The sequence below is a fragment of the Gymnodraco acuticeps genome, unplaced genomic scaffold (genome assembly GCF_902827175.1).
Source record: "Gymnodraco acuticeps unplaced genomic scaffold, fGymAcu1.1, whole genome shotgun sequence".
In the NCBI taxonomy this organism is placed as follows: domain Eukaryota; kingdom Metazoa; phylum Chordata; class Actinopteri; order Perciformes; family Bathydraconidae; genus Gymnodraco; species Gymnodraco acuticeps.
Window position 1 is genome coordinate 987,137 of NW_022990082.1, and position 11,123 is coordinate 998,259.

Sequence of the window (11,123 nt, forward strand, 5' to 3'; positions counted from 1 at the left end):
TCAGACCATCTGTGGAGGCCGTATAACTTTTGTTCTCCTCACCTTTTCTCTGAAGAGACTTTTACGACGTGCTTCTTGCTTCTGCCGTCAGTGACGTTTACAAAGCTCCACTCTGCAATGTGTCATCTCAGCAGCCATCCTACTATGAGGATAACCTCAAGTTAGTCACTTACACATTTAGATTTATCATAAAAAGCAATGGAACGTAAAACGGCATCCATTATTCATATACACTGAGTCAAGAGAGGGATATTCAACCTGTGTCTGTCAGTGAGAGGAAATATGTGCTGTTGTGTTGAAAGACAGGCGCTGCATACTCTGGTCACTTGATCACAGAAGAAGGAGATCACAGTTACTGTTTGTATGAACATTTGAGAGAAGCCAGAGGCCAGAATAAATTATTTTTTCTTTTACCGAGTGGAATTATAAATTGTTGCAAGACTGATCCAAAGAATAATGAAGCAGAAAAGGAGCACAGACGAGTGCATTTTTGGGACAATAAACCAAGCGCCGCGTTTTATGTAAAGATGTACTAACTGGTGAGGGGGAGAAAGGGAGACAGAGAGAGGGAGAGAAAGGTAACAAGGAACTGACAATTAGGGACAACTAATCACCAAGTGTGTAGCCAAGCGCATCCCCCCACGCTGGTGCCAGCGCTTGCACTGCGCTTGAACCTGTGCTGAATGCCAACGGCAGATAATTATAAACCCGCAGGGCAGGCCTCCTCTGAGCAGAGGGAGGGATGGAGCCTCCGCCAGGCCTGAACTCCTGACCTTCTTCACACACCAAGCGTCTGTTGTGGGCTTCGGAAGGTGCAAGATGGGTCACAGCAAGCCGTGAGGCAACTGGGAGAGAACGAGCGAGGGGAGAGGGCTGGTAGAGGGCTGGGAGGGGGGGGCGGGTATATGGGGTAGGGGGGATGGGTGAGGGCCACAGAGCAGGGAGGCTGAGGTGGGGGATGGAGGGATTTGAGGGAGGAGGTGCTCACAGGAGGGTCACTTTTTTGTTGGCATTCTTTGTTGAGCGCCCACAGCCAATCAGAGGAGAGAAGGAACCACTTGACAAATCAGAATGAAACCCTGAGTGAGAGAAATCCCTTTTGTTATGCCTGTTTGGTTATCTCCTCTCACTTTATCAGCATTCATTAGGTGGGGAAATGTGCTCTGTTCTATTCCTTTGTTAACAAAGAGAAGCCTTTGTTTGAGCTGGTTTATCTTTAAAGTGTTCTCAACCAATCATTTCATTGTCACACATTATCAACAGTTAATTATTTAAATCCTTGAGTCAATCCATCTTATTATTGCCCCATTTAACAATGAAGGGATCATGTTTACAGATTGATAGCAGAATATTTGAATGGGAGTTTTGGGCAAGTTACTTTTAGACTATAATACATTACTCATTAAATATTATGAATTGAAAAGTAATTACATTCCTTGCCATCAAAAGTAATGTTTTATAGTCGTTTTTAATACTTTCGTTACATAGCATAACTCCGTCAAAGTGCTTATAAACAGCTTTGAAGCATCACCACCCAAAGGTTATATGTTATGTTATCTATGTATCACTAATGTGTAATTTCCATCAGGATAAATACAATTGTATCGTATATTACATTACATTACATGTCATTTGTTAGGCACTTTTATCCAAAGCGACTTACATACATGCAGTACTGTGGACAATCCCCAAAGGAGCAATTTGGGGTGAAGTGTCTTGCCCAGCTAGGGACACAACGACATGCTGAATGCAGTGGAACTCAAACTAGCTACCACCTGATTCAAAGTCCAGCACACTATCCACTGAGCTACAGCCTCCCGCCATATCATTTTTAATCGATTGCATGGTCACAAAACTGATATCAACCCTCCATAATATTTCTGGTAAAACTTCACCCCTAAATTGTTAGGATTAGTTACAATAAAGTTATTGCCAATCTCCGAATTGTAATCTCTTTACTCTAATAATTACGAAAAAATTAAATTGTACCGCAAAGTAATGCATTGCAGCTCAGCCCACTTTTAGCAACTTATTTTCTGTCTTTTCTAATTTCCTCTTTGATTGACTTCATATTTGATGATAGAAAGACAATCCTTTTTTTTCTCAGTCCCAAAACTCAGAATGAAAATATAATAGTGGTAAAGTCAAATGTCACTGTGACCCACAACAATAAAAATACACAGAGAAATGACTCCCAATACAAAAGTGTTCTCTGTGAAGTCAGACATCTCGGCGGACCACCTCCACTCATCTGGCCTCCTGCTCTCATCATGAAGATCTCTCGCTTTGCACTTTGCCAATTTCCCATGATTGAGTGTAATTGGGACCAGATAACTCTCTCTCTCTCTCTCTCTCTCTCTCTCTCTCTCTCTCTCTCTCTCTCTCTCTCTCTCTCTCTCTCTCTCTCTCTCTCTCTCTCTCTCTCTCTCTCTCCTCAGCAGTCTTTGATCACTTCTGACCTGGTTCCAGCTCAACTCTGACACACTGGCAACCATTGCTTGGGTGGTTTGTGATTGCTCACAGACAGACTGCGAGATATATTGAGTATTGATGTGTTAGCCCCAAAATCCTACGTGCTGCAGTGAATATTGTTACTTTATTCCTTGGGATTGTTAATAATTTGTGCAACAGGCTCTCTCACATGTATACATCTGGTTAGAAGAATAGAGCACGTCTTTTTTCGAGTTGTTTATGGATGTGTGCGTGCATTTCATGAGTGATTGTCTTGAGGGAATAGAACAAGATGTGCCGAAAGATTCCCAAATTCGATTCAGGAGATTTGTAAACCCTTTGCAAATTACTGTTGCCTCTTTCTTTTCTCCCCCCGCCGTACTCTTCTTTGAAATTCGTCTTCTGAGGCAATCACTCCCAGATGGAGAATATTAGATGTAATCACTACCATTTGCCGGCTCTTTTACTCTCACTGCGAGGTGACATGCCGTCTCCTTCTGACATCTCCTCACAATCGACAATTACCCAGCACTCATCGATCACTTTCGGCGAGGAACTTTGACACCCAAAATCTGGGAGAAATCATCTAATTTGATAACTTAGAGAACTCTACAAATCTGCTTATGTATATTATAGATTCATACCCTCTCCATTGTGTGTTAGGGCCATTCTGTCTGTCTAAACTGCCAAGTGCACTCAATATAACTTGTATTAGCTCTTTTCTTACAGTGTAGAGCACATACATACAGCAAGAGTTGGTTTTGATCTACCGTTTTATACAAATACTATGTCAAGGGTATTGGCTCAGCTTTAAAGATAGCCATGTGCTTACAGTCGTTCTGCTAAGAATAAACTGTCTTTCAGTCTGCCATATGGAAAAGGTGAAAATCAAAGATGAGGGAGAAGGATGTGTGGAATTAAAGTGGTTCAATTCTCTATTCAACTTTCATGTAAAAACCTCTTTTTCTATCCTATTACATTCCTCTTGCTTCACGTTTTCTCCCCTTTTGCCCAACCACTAAACTCCCTCCTCTCCTATCCGCCCTCACCTCCAACCATCCCTCTCTCTCTCTCTCTACTCTCTATCCTTCATTCTCTGAGACAGACAATAAAGCAAGCTTTTTCACGGCTGACCTGCAATTCACCCCTACCTCCGCACCATCCCAAACCACAGACAGAGGGTGAGTTACAGCCCGTGATCCAACGTGGTGCTGAACGGTCTCGGACCTTGAGCCAGATTTGGGTCCCACAGGGCTTTCGGCCCCCGTGGCCGGTCTACTCTGTCCCGCTCAGTGCTGATGGGGTCACGCAGACTCCAAGACATACACCACGGTCCCTTTGAAGGAAATTCCTATGGGTTTCTGGAGGAATAAAGTATGAAAGATTGAGGGGAAAACAGGAAGAATGTTGAAATGAAGTAAAGAGGAAATCCTGTTTCATAGAGAGAGACCTGCAATTGCACTTAGGCCAACGTGACTCCTCTGACATGTGTCTATTCTTTAGGGAGAAGTAGAACGGATTTTGACATTCATCTAATTCTAGGCACGTGCTCCTTTCAGCTTTTCTCACGACCCTCATTTGACACAGCCACATCACTGACCTCTGGATCTGTCATTTGGGTGAGGATAAATTATAGTTCATGTGAATCAGATGGTACAGAGAGTGCTCCTTCAGCCAGGGGGAGCACCTGCTTTCAAATAAATCTCGGGATACAAATGATATACTGTAGCTCGATCATATGTCTGGAAATGTGGAAATCAGATACCTTGTGCACACATACTTTTTTTTTCACTCCCACATGAATTTTTTCATCTAACGCCCCAAGCTATAAGTTACCATTTTCCCTCCCCTTAACTTAAGTAAATCCCAGAATTCAGGATTTAAAGCAAAGGCCAGAGTCACATGTCTCGCCAGCCGCCTTCCTCCCAGAGAGGCTTCAGAGCGCTTTGACCCCGGGGTCTCAGGGTTGAGGTAGAGCCCAGCCAGCCCTCACTGGAGGAACCATGATCCGTGTCAGGTCATGTCAGCTCTCTGCTCAGCTCCCCTTACTTTAATGTAGTTAAAGCAAGTCTGGCTTGGTTCCACTCCACCAGGACCACTCACACTCTTTGGTAGGGACAACGGATGACATCCTAACAAGAAGTCGTTCACTTTAAAGCTCTTGTTCATTGTCTGGAAAATATTAGAGTAGGGTGATTAATAATATTTGGGCAAAGCTTTATAACTTTTGCTAACAAAACTATTTCTGACAATTATAAAGGATAAAACAGTTTATGGGAACATAACAAGGATTCTAATACAAGTGAAGACAGTTTTACAACAGTATCTTGCTTAAGTTCGCTTACATTAGCCACCAAAAGGTAATAGCCACACACACTAGAATAAGCGTGAAGCCGCAAAACTGCTTATTTCATGAAGTTTTTTTGTTTTGCTCATCAAGACAACTGTTATTTTTTAAGATAAGTGTTGAGTGTTAAAGGTTTCATACTCTTTAACACAAAGGGTATTTTTTTTTAGATATAGCTATTAAGTGAGTACTAGAGTACTAGTATTAGTATTACAGAGATCTGGTACACTCACTTCTTTCTAACTTCACCATATTTGAAAACGTTTTCAAACTTGAATATGTCAGACCTAACGGACACTCCTTTTACATAAGTTATTCAGTGTGTTGTTTTCAAATTATATTTTGATGTTGAAGGATCCATTTGGCCTTTTCTTGACATGAGTGAAATCCAATTCATGCTTTGCTCATTCCCAATAGAATAACCAATTTCAACAAGGCATCTTATCCAAAAGTAAAGAAACGAGTGGAGAGACCTGGCCTCATGAGGTCATAAATTGTAGAGGTAGACTCAGAGAATTGAGTACAGGCAGAAGCTCCCTTAAAGAGCCTATGGTCTCTGTTTCTCCCAGAGTTTAACCCTCTCACCTCTTCTCATTGGTCGCTCTTTTATTCAGCAGTCTGATTTATTGGAGTTCACAAGGGAGACATACAAGCGTTTCACAGCCATCAGCCTCGCCTGTGATAAATGACCCGCTGCTATCTTCATCTCAAGTGGGAGCTACAGTTCCAACGGGTGAGAAAAGGTGTGTCTGTGTGTGTGTGTGTGTGTGTGTGTGTGTGTGTGTGTGTGTGTGTATGTGTGTGTGTGTGTGTGTGTGTGTGTGTGTGTGTGTGTGTGTGTGTGTGTGTGTGTGTGTGTGTGTGTGTGTGTGTGTGTGTGTGTGTACATAGATGTGTGTTCCCTTAAGTGTAAACTAGGGTCATGTTGACATAATTTTTGCATATAATGTGCTGATGTAAGAGGGTGAAATAACAAATAGGGAAAAAGGGGAGAGCATATAAAATAACCTCTTTAGTAACCAGAGATGAGGTAATCAGCATGTTTTAATTTAAAAAAAGGAAATACATTTAAAATCCACACCTGATATAAATATTTGATACACATTTTTTCACTTTCTTTAACTAATAATTTATGGTTGTCTCTGTTTCTCTTCCTCACTGGGGACGGCCCACCCCCCACCTCCCCCCTCCATCCCTGGTCCTGCCCCTGGCTGCCGAAATTCAACGCAGCCCCTCTTCTCCCAAATGAAATTCTTTGGAAAGTCATTTTATATCACCCTTTGACTGTGCATTGAACTGTAAAACCACCCCATTGGAAACAAAATAAAAGGATAGGAGAGGGAGAGAAGGGGGGATGGGGCAAGGAGGAGAATTATAATTCTTTGCAGGCCTTTGGTATTAACCCAAACACCAGAGCTGTCAGCAGTTCAGAGAGGGAGGTGCGAGGGGCAAACATTCAGTGTTAATTGGCACTTTGTAAGCTCTGAGCCTTCCTTTTGTGAGGGAAGTGGAAGAGAGAGTGGGTGAGCAAGAGGGGGGAGGAGGAGGGTGGGAGGAGTGGTCAGCAGAGGGGGGAGGGAGAGATAGAGAGAGTGAGCTCTCGTTCTTGTAGGTTTGTTGGGCCTTGTTGAGGGTGTTTACGGTTCACTTCTTATCCTTTGTTAATTGGGCTTTCTCTCCCCCAATGAAAAACAAAAAAAATAATTAATGTAACCCCCAGCCTGCCACCCATGCTCCCTGTGATTCACCCCACCAGCCTGATCAGCAAGAGAGGGATAAACGACAAGAACGGGACAAAAGGATTGTCCTACAAGGTCATTATAAGCTCGTACATGCAGCACACTGAATGTATGACTCCATATTAAATGCAACTGGTATTGTATAGGCGTAACACTTTGCATTGGCGAAAACATATGCATATCACATTGAATCAAAAGATAAATCAGATGCAAAGCTTTTTTAAGCGGTTTATACAGACGTGGGCATTTGAATGTAAAACTCCCCGCTTCCTCACCCAGACTGATGCCCTCTGTGTTAACGGTGATACAGAGGGAGGGATATCTGACCATTAGGTACAGGATGTAAAAACACCCTGTCTGTCCTCTTTGTGGATCCTCTCCTTCCGCCGATGTGTTTGGAGTTATCTGAAATAATTAAAAAGGAAGAGATTGCCAGACAGAGGGAGAGAGAGAGGGCGATAGGAAGGCACCTGCCTTTGGAGGAGAGGGGGTGTTGTTGGCATGAAGCTGGTGCACTCTGCTTCACAGCACCTCTGGCCTCTCGGTCTTTCTCTCCCTCTCCCACTGACTGATGTAAATAATAATAGTACCAGTATTGAAAGGACACAGGTGTCAACCATTGTGCTGCTCTGAATGGACCTGGGGGAAGGAGGTCAGGGGTCACTCACAGGGCCACCTCAGCCACCTCTCACACCCACAGTTTGTATTCACACTGACGCTCCCTTTCATAGGTTTTCATCTCGCCTCCCCCTCCGCCTCCATCTCCCTCGCTCACTCTTTCCTTTTGTTATCATAGCTCAATGTTTTGTGAAAACTTTTCAGAGGTCATGCTCAAGCAGTATTCAGGAAGGTTAACATTCTTTCTTATAATTAATCGCCTCACACCATTACACAGATCAATGGTTACAACTTCAACTGATGTTAAATAACAATTACGCTAACAGACATTATTACCTAAATATTTATGGCATTATTCTATCAGTAGCCTAGTGGTGCATACTAAAACTATCCTACTTGCATAACAGTACATTTTTGTTTTATTAAGATACTACAGGGGAGGGGAGGCTGGACTTCGAATCAGGGGATAGCAAGTTCGAGTCCCACTGCAGTCAGAATGTCGTTGTGTCCCTGGGCAAGACACTTCACCCCAAATTGCTCCTGTGGGGATTGTCCACAGTACTGAATGTATGTAAGTCACTTTGGATAAAAGCATCTAACAAATAAAATAACATGTAATGTACAGTAAACTCATCTACATGCTTCACGACTAGGACCTATATGTTGCAGCTTCAAAATATCTCATTTTTTCTTAGATAAGTAGATTTACATGTCTCTCATCTGTCATTTTAAAAGTTATCTGGAAACTGGAGCCAATTAGCCTAACTTAGCACAACGCCTGGAAACAAGGCAGCTAGCCCACCTACCAGCATTTTTAAGCACAATAATTAACAAGTTCTCCTTTTTTTGTTACCTTGCACAAATAACTTTTATGAACATTCATTTGCCATTTTACGAGGATCTATGTGTCAGATACTTCTTAGCTGGGAGCTGCCAATGGACTTTATGCTAAGCTAAGCTAATCGTCTGCTGAATCTTGCAACAAAATCTAAAAATATTATTTTTAAATGAATGCATTTCACTTAAGATAGTACACTAAGGGGACCAATTCAATCACAATATCTTCTTAAATTGCTCCTTTTATCTGTCTACCTGTAGGCCTATGTCAAATTGTATGCCAACAGTTGTGTGTCACCTAATGGTTCACTTCCACCTTCACACAAGAGGCAGAATCCCCATTCTCACCAGTTGGGTCACCCACTCCACTGATAAATGTCTCACACACACACACACACACACACACACACACACACACACACACACACACACACACACACACACACACACACACACACACACACACACACACACACACATAATACACACAAGCCGGCGAACATGACATGACGCATGTGTGAAGGCCGCTCTTTCTGTAGTGCTCAAAGTAACTGATGGATGAAGCTGGACGGAGATTTGTGGAGCAGTGTCCTTTGTGCTCAAAGAAGCAGGACAAGAAAGAATCATAAATTGGGTCCGGTGCTTGATGGTTGAGGTGCGCTGTAATATTGCTATGCATAGGTGACTATTTATGGTCTGAAACATGACATTTCTGCTGCATCAGCAAACGTTGTGTGCAAATATAAAAGCGAGGACATACTGTGTGCTCACTGGAAAAAGGTTATAGACTTATTTTACATGTCGTTTGATTTTTACAACCGATGCATATATACAGATTGTCTTTCTTTATCGGCCGACATAGAGATGAAATAATATGCTGTATCACGGACATTAAAGCAGAATTCAACCTCCATTACAAACCTCTGTAAGTAAGCGTCCAATTGGCCAATCAGTCAGCCACCTTTCAAGTTTTATGTGTAGTCAGTAAAGCAGCCAGCCTCAGCTTTGTTCTTGGCCTTGGCTGTTTGCAGTCATAATGGAAATGTTTGATCTTGATATAGAGCCCAGTGCAAGACCCTGGGGAAAACCGCCATGATGCTGAACCAATAGGAGAGAGATTATGTTAGTGTAGTGCAGTTTCACTTGCATCATGTAGGCTGGATGATACTGAGAAAAACAATGCATCAACTTTTCAGTCTTATATACCATATTCTGTATGTGTTGCTGTGAAGGATGTGGGTGGATGCTCCTCAGCCTATAAGATCCATGCTGGGTGGAGATGCTAGAGAAGGGTGAGAGGATTTATTACCTAGCATTAGGAACTCTAATCTGTTGCAGGTGTTTCTGGCTGTTCTCCCTGGCTATGCCTTCTCTCCTACCCGGGAGGCCCCACCACATGTGTGCGTGTGTGTTTGTGTGTGTGTTTGTGTGTGTGTGTGTGTGTGTGTGTGTGTGTGTGTGTGTGTGTGTGTGTGTGTGTGTGTGTGTGTGTGTGTGTGTGTGTGTGTGTGTGTGTGTGTGTGTGTGTGTGTGTGTGTGTGTGTGTGTGTGACAGAGAAAGAGACAGAAGGAGGAGTTTTGTTCCCTTCCACTGCATGTGCAAGGAGATGATACTACCTCCACAATATCTCAAATCATAAAGTTTCAAGATAAGGACAAAGAGAACACTCACTCCAATGACATTCCCCCATCATTCATAGCATTGCAAATACCTGAAATAAAAAGTGTGAGAGAGCTGTGCAAACTTGTATATTCAATATTCATGACCACTTGCTGTAGTGTCATGTATATGCCCAGGAGAAAGTGCCCTTTATTCAGTTTCTCAACTTTTCAAATCAACCTTTTTTTTTAGCAATGCATTTCTTTTTGACAATGACATCTCTCTCTGGGAATACAGTAGAAAAACACTTTATCAGCAGGGTACAACCTCTAGGGTGTATTACAATACAGAAAAGACCACCAGGATGGATTGAGCCAACAGCTTCACAGGAGGCCTGTGGTGCTTTTGCAGGAGGATCAACAAAGACACAAAGGAACCCACTGAGAAGTCCTGCTCTGTAGGAAGTCTGCAACGCCTACTGTGGCCGGCTTTGGAAAGACAGAACTAAGGGAAATAGAGAAGAATGGAGATGGAGACAAATCAAGGGGTGGAGAACAGTGAAGACAGGAAGGGAAGGATATGGTGATGAAGGTTTAAAAAACCAAAAAATCTGATGATTCAATCTATGAAAACATGGGACCTGGTTATTTATTCCAGCAGAGACATGAGTAATGGAGATTAAATTATTTGAAACTAATTTGCTATATCAGTTTTAAATGCATGATAGTCTACAATCAAAATGTTTCTTTTGAGACTGAAGCCATCTGTCTTCACTACTTTGGCATTACTGCCCTCATGTGGATATCCAAAGTAATACTCCATTCAGATTTTTCGTCAAAAGGTTTGATGGTTCAAAGACTTACAGATTCAAAGTTCGTCATGTGATCAATAGCTAGTGAAGTTGCTGACATGAAAGTCCCAGGCTTCTCCAAAGTGCAAAATACAATATTCTCAAGACACAAAGAAATAAAAAGTGTGAGTGACATATTTATATTATAAATTATGTGTTTTTTATGTCTGTCATTTTTATGTCTGTTTAGGTGTTTAATACTTTATACCAGGGGTGTCCAAACTTTTTTCACAAAGGGCCGCATACATTAAAATATATGAAGGGCTGGGCCACTCACTAGAGGTGAGGTGTATTGCCTTAAGTAAGTCAGCAAAACCAATCAAATGTAGGTAAATTATGCTTTTTACTTGAATATGCTTTAAGAAGACAAAACAGCCTACATCCCAGTTCTCTGTAGGTTTTTACTTATTTTGTTAGCGGCTCATTCCTTAAAACAGGAGCCTCAGATTGCTTAAAACAAGAGGAAATAGGAAGGGTCTATTTCAAGCTTCTTATGTAAATAATTTATTATTATCAACTTAGATTTGTTAGAAATAGTTTTCAACTTTAATTGACTGAATGTATTTGAAACATTTGGCCTATTAACTCATGAATACTACTGTGAAATATCTGTTTACATATATATTTGAGAAGTACAATATAAGACAAGCACAAGTTTCATTTGTGGGCCATATTTCATTA